Source organism: Elephantulus edwardii, unplaced genomic scaffold (genome assembly GCF_000299155.1).
Source record: "Elephantulus edwardii isolate Elephantulus edwardi_28Jun2011 unplaced genomic scaffold, EleEdw1.0 scaffold00097, whole genome shotgun sequence".
Classification (NCBI taxonomy): Eukaryota; Metazoa; Chordata; class Mammalia; order Macroscelidea; family Macroscelididae; genus Elephantulus; species Elephantulus edwardii.
This window is the reverse complement of record NW_006399847.1, coordinates 12,790,134-12,801,116: the sequence shown is the minus strand read 5'-3', so window position 1 is coordinate 12,801,116 and position 10,983 is coordinate 12,790,134. Positions and strand designations below refer to the sequence as shown.

Genomic DNA, 10,983 nt, shown 5'->3' with positions numbered 1-10,983 from the left:
GACCATAGATAGATGGGTTGATATCTGGATTCTCAATTCGATTCCATTGATCTATGTGTCTGTCATTGTACCAGTACCATGCTGTCTTTACCACTACGGTAAGCATTTCTTTTGCATGGGATATTCAGACTATCTACATGTAAAGTGTTTACTAAAAACAAAGGATCTATGTCATTTATTTTGCTGGGTTTTTATGTTTCATAAATTCTAGTTTTTATTCTAGTTTTTCTGTGTTTATTTGTCAGATGTTTTCCTGTGACGAAATTTATTATTATCTTCCTTCTTCTCAATTTTTCTTCTTGGTGATTTCTAAATAGTTACTACATCATATTACACAAATTACAACATATGAACAGTTAACAACTTAACAATCAATGTAGTCCTGACTATCTCTTCTTTCCTCCATTCCTGTTGTTGTTGTTGTGTACCATGGATTAAGAACTGACCCACAGCTGATCCTCCAGCAGGTTTTCAGAGGCAGTAAATAGCATGGGAGGAGAATGCCCATCCTTCTCCAGCAGAGCAGCTGGTAGATTTGAACAGCACGTCTTTGGGATTGCAACACAGCTTCTTAACAGTAGGCCACCAGAGCTCCCAAACTATACTTTGTAAGTTTACTTTGTGCTTATTTCTTGATACTTTTGCCTTTCCATTTTGAATACTCCTTTGAGTAACCTGCAAAGCTGGTGTAATCATAGGAAATTGTCCGACCTATTTGTTTAGCTCTGGTGGCACAGTCTTAGGGAGCTGTTCTACTAACCCAAAGGCTGAGTATCTCTGGTGGTTCGAATCCACTAGTGACTCAGGGAGCTCACATAGTTTAGTAGTGAGAAAATGGTTTGCCGATACAAAGGTATACAGTTTGAATCCACCAGTAGCTCTGAGGTGAAAAGATGGGCAATCTAAAGATGGGCAATCTTCTCCTGTGCAATTTACTGCCTCTGAAAATCTGCTGGAAGGTCAGCTAATGGGCTGGTTCCAACTCAATGGACATACAACAGTGGCTCAGGGGAAGGAATATAGGCAATCATTTCCTTTGTGACTTTTAACCTCAGAAACCCAATGAAGGGTCAACTATGAGCTGGTTTCAACTTGACAAGAATCCAAGTTTGTTACGTTGTTTGGAAACAGCTCAATTTCCCCCTCATTTCTGAATGACATTTTTGCTGGGTAAAGAGTATGTGGCTGACAACTATTTTGGTCAGTATTCTACATACGCTATTGCATTATGTTCTGACCTTGAGAGTTTCTAGGGAGAAATTTACACTCTGTCTTACAGAAGGCCCTTGATATGTTATAATGCATGCTCCAGTTGTTTTCAGAATTCTCTCCTTGTCTTCAGTTTTCAAGAACTTTATTAAGGTATACTGTAGATTTGAGGGTTTTGTGTCTCTTATGATTGGAATTTATGAAATTTACTATATTTGCAAATGGGAGATGTCAGGCCCAGACCAAGGTCAAAGGGGAAAATGAAGGATTCAAAGAATATCAACAAAGGGAGTGAGCAGCCTCACCCATTTGGCTAAACCACAACAGAATGTCTCCCTTGCCCCTCCCTCAAGACCCTTACAATAAAAACCTGTCCCAACCCACCTTAGGGCAGTGTTCCCCTGTTCTGTCTCTGTCTATCCAGACCAAGGAATCTCTCCAGGGAGTCCCCTTGCTAAAACTGCTTTAAGCTTTCTTTCTCTCTCTGGTCCCTTCCTTGAATCCTTGGCCTTACATCCATTGTGAAGACCTAACAGGAAAGTCTGCAGTTAGGGATGTCTCCAAATTACTGAGGAGCAATGATGTCAGTTTGAGGACTGAGGTACGTCTGATTCAGGCCATGACTGTTCTGATCACTTACTATGCATCTGAAAGCTGGACAATGAATAAAGATGACAGAAGAATTGATGCCTTTGGAAAAGAGTACTGAACATTCCATGGTTTGTCAAAAGAACAAGCGTATATGTCTTGGAGAAAGTGCAGCCAGGCTGCTCTTTGGAGGCAAAGATGATAAAGCTTTACCTCACTTAATTCGGGCATGTTACTAGGAGAAACTATTTCTTGGAGAGGTATATCATGCTTGGAAAGGTGGAGAGTTGCCGAAAGAGAGGAAGATCCTCAACAAGAAGAAACTGATAGTTACTCTATTGTACCAGGAAGTATGAGGATGGTTCAAGATAGGGCATGGTTCAGATCTGTTGTTCACAGGGTCACTAAGGATCATACTAGTATTGACAGCATCTAACAACAACAACTACATTTACAGGTTTGTTGATTACTGCTTTTTGTTGGAAGGGGCCTTGGTCAACTATGACTCTATTTTGTCTTTTAGCGGCCAATCTTGGTTTTGGTTTTGGGGTATTTTCTGTTTTAATCCTCTTTTTTCCTTAGCTACAGAACTCTGGAACAACCGGCAGCCAAAGAATTCCAGCCACTTCCTGCAGTTCCTCCCAACTGACAAAACTAAAGACCAGCTCCTGCTCCAACTGACCCTGGTTCAGTCAGCCCTCACAAGTTGATAAAATAGTGAGCAGGGAAGTGCACACACAAAATCCTCTATCACACCCATCAGAAAGGAGGTCAAACATTAAAAATCACCACACTCACACAGCTCAATGAGATAAATAAAAACAAAATACTACCACAATGTCTCAGACAGCAGGTAACTACAAATAAGTATTTTTTTTAAAAAAAGCCAACCCACAAAACTAAAACAACATAACGAAAAAGGTGAACAAAATATAGATCCTGAAAAATCTTTCAAAAGAAGAAATGTTACTGGAATTCCTCAAAAGGAATTTAAGAGGATGATAGATCAGTGTCTTCAATGAATTGTGAAAACGTCAAGAAACACATAGAAAACTCAGAATAATTTTTAAAAAGCATGCAAAACCAAAGAGATAAAATTAATGGAACAACAGAAGCTACATAAAAATAGCAGATAGAAATCCAAAACATTACAACTAAAAATTCACAAACAGAAAATCCAGTGGAAAGGGCAGAACTGAAGAAATGGAACACAACTTTATTGAGATGGAGGACCAAGCTTTCAAGAGTAATATGTTAAGAGGAACAATCAGAAAAAAGAAAGAATGAAAATGAAAATAGCATAGAAATCATGTGGGACATCAGTACGAATAATCTGCATATGACTGGAATTTCAGAACCTGAAGAGAATTTGCTAGAAAACTTGTCCAGTATCATGAAAATTGAGAAAATATCAAGAAATTGAGCTAACCCAAACAAGACACACTCTAAAAGAAAAAAAACCAACAACCAAAAACATCAAGACATATAATCCTGTTTTTCAAATCATAAACTAAGAGAGAATATAGGAAGTAGCTCAGGAAAAATGTAGTTACCTACAAAGGAGAACCAGTAAGATTAAGCTCTGATTTCTCAGCAGAAGCCAGGTAAGCAAGAAGACAATGGGAAGACATATATAAAACTCTGAAGGAAAAAAACCCTGCCAACCAAATATTCTATACCCAGCAAAATTGTCCCTCAAGTATGACAGCAAAATTAGGGCAATTCCAAATAAACAGAAACTAAAGGACTTGATGGCAGATAACAATAAAACAATGTATGGAATTTAGACCAATCATACAAGAAACACTAAAGGAAATTCTCTGGACTCAAAGTAAGCAGCAATGTACAACAAACCAAAACTAACATGTATGAAAACATGCAGAAAATAATCCAGACAGAAATACGTAATATTAAAACATGCAATTCTACAGGTAAAGAATGGGTGCTATCAGCCTGGAAATGAGGATAATTATAGTGTAAAAAGAGGGAATAAGAAATCCAGGCACTGAATTTCTAAACGAAGTACGAGTCAAGTAAATGTCAAAGAGAACCTTTTCAGACTTGGAAATAAAATACAAACTTCAAATGCTGTTGTGTGGCACTGGGTCAGAACCAACTTAGAGTTGACTCTCCAGCAGGTTTTCAGAAGCAATAAATTGCATAAGAGACTGCTCATCCTTCTCCCATGGAACAGATGGTTGATTTAAACTGATAACAAACCTTAACTATGAATTTATAATGTAACCTAAAAAAATAAATAAGTAAATAAACGTTTGCATCAAAATTAAAAACAGAAAAACCATAGACTTAATAAACAGCAAAACAACAATGAAGATTATTTCAAAAATCATAAACATAAAACTCAGCAGAGAAAAGCAAAAATGGACCAGAAGTAAGCAACATCACACAAAAAAAGAGTACAGCAAAATGACAGCAATAAAACCACAAGTATCAATAATTACACTGAATGTTGATGTTGCATCAGAGAAAAAAAAGAACAGATCGGTAAGAAAACATGAGCCATCAATATGCTGTCTGCAAGAAATAAGGACTAAAAATACAGAAGGGAAAAATATATTTCACAAACAGCAATTAAAGAGCAGGAGTGGAAATATTAATTTATAACAAAATAGACTTCAAGGCAGAAACCATTTAAAGGACAAAAATAGGCATCATCTCAGCAACAATAGCAAAGTTCAACAGAGTGGCATACAACAAATGCTGGCGAGGTTGTGGAGGGACTGGAACCCTTACTCACTGCTGGTGGGAGTGTAAAATGGTGCAACCACTATGGAAGGCAGTTTGGCACTTTCTCAAAGAGTTGGAAATAGAAAAACTATTTGACCCATAATTCCATTACTGGGAATATATACTGAAGAAACCTGAACTGCCACCCAAACACACATATGCACACCCATGTGTACTGCTGAGTTATTCACAATAACAAAGAGATGGAAGCAACCCAAATGCCCATCAACAAACAAATGGATATAAAAACTACAGTATATTAACCCAATGGAATACTACGCAGCACTGAAAAACAAAGAACTCATAAAACATCATACAACATGAGTGACCCTGGAGGTCATTATGCCAAGTGAAATATCTCAGCCACACAAGGGCAATACTGCATAAATGCACTGTTATAAAACAGGACTGACCTAAGAGATTGGCGGAAAATTGGGAAAAGTGGGGATAGCTAATGAACAACACATTGGAACAGATGAGGGAAAGAACTGTTTAAAAAGGACTATGATTAGGCATTATTTGTATGGCAATAGTCTATAAAACGAAGGGCACTGCAAAGTGGACTAGGGGAGGGAGGAAACTGTACAGTAATGAATATTATTTTAAAAAAGTGAACTGGAGAGGAGGAAGTAAAGGAGAGGGAGGAAAGTGAGCAACAACGAATGAATGAAAATTTTTTCTGTAAACTTGTTAAGATAATTTTTTAGGGCATCATAATCATATAATAATTTTTTAAAACAGCATTACAAAACTTACATACCCAATGACAGAGCCACAAGATACATAAATCAAACTAACAGATATGAAGAGGGAAACAGGTAACTCCACAACAATGGTAAGGGACTTTAAGACACTATTTTCAATGGACAGAACAACTGAAAAGAAACTCAATATAGATGCAGAACTAAATATACACAATCAGCCAGATCTTGGAGACATATAGCTATGTTGTGGTTGTTGTTAGGTACTGTCGAGTCAAGTAGAATCAAAGAGACCCTATGAACAACAGATCTGAATCCTCACAATCTGTGACATACTCAAGCCCATTGTGGCAGTTACTGTGTCAACTCACCTGGTTGAAGGTCTATAGATAATATATAACTCAGACACTCTTCCTAGTAAAGACACAATACACATTCATCTCCAGTGTACACAGAACATTTCTAGAATAGATATGGCAGATCACAAAGTAAATCTCAATAATTTTTTTTAAAAATCCAAATATTACAAAGCATCTTCTCACATCAAAATGCTATAAAATTAGAAACCAACAATAAAAATAGTAAGTTTAGATCAAGGATTAAAAAAATCAAGTACATGGTAATAATAACACCCTACTTGACCACTACTGGTAACAGAGGAATTAAAATTTTCTTTTAGGAAACGGGAATGGGAGGAGACTGCCCATCCTTCTCCCACAGAACAGCTGGTGGCCTCAAACCATGTGCCTCTACGACTGAAGAACAGCTAGGCCACCAGAACTCCATATTAGATGGTTAGGACTTCATATAAAGAAATTTCTTACGTGCATCAAAAGACTACTCCAAGAGTGAAAAGAGCCTGTTGTTGTTGTTGTTGTTGTTATGTGTTGTCAAGTCACTTGTGACTCATAACGACCCTATGTACAACAGCACTAAACTCTTCTCTGTCCTGTGCCAATCGCACTGTCTACGATACACCCATCCCGATTACCCCAGTCACTGAATCAATCCACCTCATAAAGGGTCTTCCTCTCCTGGCCTGTCTGTCCACCCTACAAAGCATGATGTCCCTCTCCAGGGACCAGTCCCTCCTTACAACATGTCGCAGACTGGGGAAAAAAATGTTTGGAAATTACTCATGTGACAACGGACTCATCTTTAAGATCTATTAAAAAATCTCTAATAAAAAAATAATCCAATTATAACATGGGCACAAAACACAAACATCTCACCAAAGATACTCTGACAGTAAACGAACACATGAACATATGCTCAAGATCATTAGCAATCATTGTCCTTATTAGTTGTCATCAAGTCAAGCATGACTCATAGTGAATCTGTAACAGATTTGAACTCTATCCTGTCCTGTGCATGTTCATAATTTCTGACATACCTGAGAGCTGCAAATCCAAACAATGACACAGCACCTAAACCCAGCAACAAGAGCTGCTCTCAGTGCTGGTGAGAATGTAACATGGGGCAATCACTATTGAAAGCAGTTTGACACTTCCCTAGAAGGTTGGGAATTGAAATAACATTTGATCCAGAAATCCTACTACCTACTAATACATATGCCAATGAAATATAAACTGAAACACAAACTGACATAAGTACACCTTTGTTTAATGCAGCATTATTTACAATAGCCACAGTTAGAATCAACACAAATGTTCATCAACAGACAAATCCTAAAGAAAATATTTACAAAATACTCCATTTACAAAAATTTCCAAGAATTCATAAAATACTATGTAGCCTGAATTATTCTAGAACATAATAAGTCAGTCACAAAAGAGCCATTAATGCATAAGACCACTATTATAAAAAGCTAAATCAGGAAAAGATTACACACAGAATCAATCCTGGAGAGTGAACTGCAATAAGGAAGTAAGGAAGAAAGAAGTGGTTAATTTAAAAAAAAAAATCAAACTATGTGTATGTAGAAAGTTCCTATGTACATATGAATGAATGTACATGCATATGTCATATCATTATATCACAAAATTCACTTGAAATGTCAAAATAAATAAATACATTCTGGAGATAGGAACATAAAAAAAAAACCCCAAGATTCAACAGTACTTTTCACACACCACAAGTGTCCCTTCACCCCTACTCCACCATGAAGCTGTATGCTCCCAGGGTCACTGTGTGTACTATTAAAGCTAACTCACATTAGCACAATCTACGTTACTGGTTTGGACTGTGTCACCCACATCCTGTCCCCACACAGCTTTGAAGTAAGCAGAGGTGATGTCCCAGCCAACCTCATTCATCTGCTTCTGAACTCCCTGCCTCTCTCACAGCACAGTTGCTGTCCAAAGTTCTGAGATCTCGGAAATGTCCTTGTTCCTATTTGTTGAACCGGCCAATTAATTTTTGACAAGTATGCCAAGTTCATTCAATGCGGAAAGAAGTCTTCCATCTGGACAAGTTATTTTTGAAAAGCACTCCAAGACTATTCATTGAGAAAAGAAAAGCCTTTTCAACAAATGGTGCTGGGGAAATTGGGTATCCATAAACAAAAGAATAAGGTTGGATTTCTATCTCACACTACACACAAAAGTGAACTCCAAATGGACTGCAGATACAAATATAAGAACTAAAACTACAAAACACAACCTTGGGCTAGCCAATGGATTCCTGACTCACAGTAATATCATAAACAACACAAGTAAAATTTGTTAGACTTCATAAAAATTTAAAACTTTTGTTCATCAAAAACCATCTAAAAGAGAGACAACGTGGTGGTTTCGCCATGAGACACTGTCAAGGGATGAAAATAAGTGTGGCTGGAAGCAAATTTTAAAGCAGTCTGTCTTCAAAACCATTTTTCCCTACTACATACTAATCATCTTGAATCACCATGGCAGTCGTGGCAGTAAAATGGGCATTGTCAAACAGAACTGTCTTAAAACATTCATTTCTAATTCAAAATGGAATTTTATATTGTGTTCATCATAAATCTATATATTCTTCTCTTCCAGATGACTACAATTGCAAGGTGGAGCTTGCTTTGACATCTGATGGCAGAACAATAGAATGCTACCACCCTTCTGTGGACATTCCATATGAACACACAAAACCCAGCCCTCGGCCAGATCCTGTGTATAATAGTGAAGAAACACATTATCAAGTGCTGAAAACCAGATTAGAAGTAAAAGAAGAACCCAACGAGCAAGGACCCATGATAGAACAACTTAGCAAAATGTTCTTTACTACCAAGCACTGTTGGTATCCTCATGGCGAGTATCACAGACGTCGTAGGAAACTAAATCCTCCAAAAGACAGATGATTTTCAGGATCTCATTGGGAATTAAAGGGAAATGATATTGTCTCATGTAAGAAAATGTGATGTATTCACTGCTATGTTAAATCATTTAAAAAAATCTAAAAGAAAAAAAAATTCTGGTCCAGAGGCTCTGTGACCAGCACCTCAGGGCATTATTATTCTCATTTGGCTGATGATAAGTCGGGGGTGGGGGGGGGCGGGAGGGAGAGAATTCCAACTTTAAAAAGTGAAAAGACAACCCAGAGGACAGAAGCTGGCTGTGAATCATATAACTGAAAGTGAACTTGCTTCCTGAAGAAGGCATACCTTGGAGGCACGGCAGTGTCATTCCAGATTACTACAATAAAACAAGTCATCAATGTCTTCAGTACATGTAAAAGTTATGTTTACAATACATGGTAGACTGTGAAGTGTATAAAAACAGTATAGAAGAATTTGAATTATGATTGGAACTATCAAAATGTGGCACAGAAACAAAAAGCAAGCACATGCTATTAGAAAAACTGAAAATGACAAGTTAGTGACAATGCAGAGTTATTATCGACTTTCAATTTGTTTTTTAAAAAGTACCTGTTACACACCCATGTTTACTGCGGCTTTGCTCACAATAGCAAGGAGTTGGAAACAACCCGAGTGCCATCAACAAACGAATGAATAGAGAAGCTGTGGTATAGTCACTCAGTGGAATACTATGCTGCATTGAAAAACAAGGAACTCGTGCAATATTATTCAAAATGGGTGACCCTGGAGGACATTATGCTGAGTGAAATATCTCAGTCACAAAAGGACAAATACTGCATGATACCACTGTTGTAAAACAGGACTGACATCAGGGTTGGGAGAAGACTCAGAAAGATGGGATAAATAATGTATACTGCATTGAAACAGATGAGGGAGAAAACAGTTTAAAAGGGATATGTGATTAGGTATTTTTGTCGTGACAGGAGTCCAGAGGAAAGACTGCATAGTGGAGTGGACCTGGGGGAGGATTTGTAAAACAATGAAAGAATTTTTCTTTTACTTTTCCAAGAGGGTAGTGTACTAGGAGGGAGGGGGGAGGGGAGAAAAGTGCAACAATGAATGAATGGAAATCCAAAGACTCTAAATTTTCATTGAAATAATAAATTTTTTTAAAAAGTACCTGTGACAGTAAATACAGCACTATTAAACAAGGTATGCCTACACAGAAACACTCTTATAACTCAATAACAAAGACAAATAATTTTTTTTGCTAGAAAATGGCAAATAAAAAGTTTAACTTCAGAAACTGAGTTCATCATTTATAATACACTAAAACACAGTCAATGCAAATTTAGATTAAGCATAGGTACAGTATTTTAACAAAACGATGTCTCTAAAAGATCATAGGCAAGTATGGGACCTGTCCCACCCAGGTTAGTTCATTGGTTTGAAATGAGAGAAGCAACCTTATCCAAGTGTGAGAGCAAAGCCCTTGATGACAACAGCTAACACGGTTGACTGGGACTTCATTCTGCTGTCGTGGGATTCTAAAGGCCCCACGCCGGCTGGACCTCCCGTTACAGCAGCACAGCTCAGGCTGGCCGCACCAGCAGAACATGGCAGCTATCCTCCCTGGGTGGAGGCACATCTCCTAAGAATTTCATAAATAATTTGATCAAGCTGGGAATCAGTGCACAGTTTTAAAAGACAGTGCCAGAGCATGGACAGACTAAAGCAGAGGCTTGGAGATTTCATGAAACTCAGCTGTGGCCTCTTGCGTTCTGCACTGGCTCAGTCAAGGATATGGACTTGAAAACATTTCTAAGGAATTCACTATAAATAGTTGGAAATTAAATAATTATTTTTTTAAAAAATCTGAATTCACGTTTTTCTAAAGAAAATATTAAAAAAAAACCAAAAACACCCCAACCTATAAGCACATGGCAAAATGCTCAACATCACTGGCCTTGTCATTAGTTGCTAAGTCAGCCTCAACTCACAACACAGAAGGCCCTACATAGAACAGAGGAAAACACTGCCAAATCTGTCCCATCCCCACAATGCACAATGTCCTGGTGAGCTCATTTATGCAGCTACCCTGGGCTCATTTTCACTGACTCTACTTTTTCAAACATACTCTTTTTCTCCAGGGTCTGGCCCCTCCTGATAACATGCTTACAGTACATGGCATGAAGTTTTGCCACTCTCAATTCTAAGGAGCACTCTGGATGCACCCCTAGGACAGATTTTTGTTCATTCTTTTGGCAGTCTACTGCATATTCGGTATTCTCTGCCAACACCACAATTCAAAGACATCATTTCGTCTTTGATTCTTCTTATTCACTGGACAACATTTTTTGCATTTGAGGCAACTGGAAAACACTATGATGTAAAAACAGTAAGATACCATTTTATTTTTTTTAATTTTTTTATTATTAATTTCAATGAAAATTTACAGAGACATTGGATTTCCATTCATTCATT

General features: G+C 37.6%; 1 protein-coding gene and 1 pseudogene across 1 annotated transcript in view; one reads left to right on the top strand and one right to left on the bottom strand.

The window, feature by feature from the left end:
* RALBP1 (ralA binding protein 1) overlaps positions 1-10,983 on the bottom strand; it is a 122,116-nt gene that overhangs the window by 103,012 nt on the left and 8,121 nt on the right. The window lies entirely within an intron of this gene.
* Positions 8,113-8,541, top strand: LOC102877279 (annotated as a pseudogene).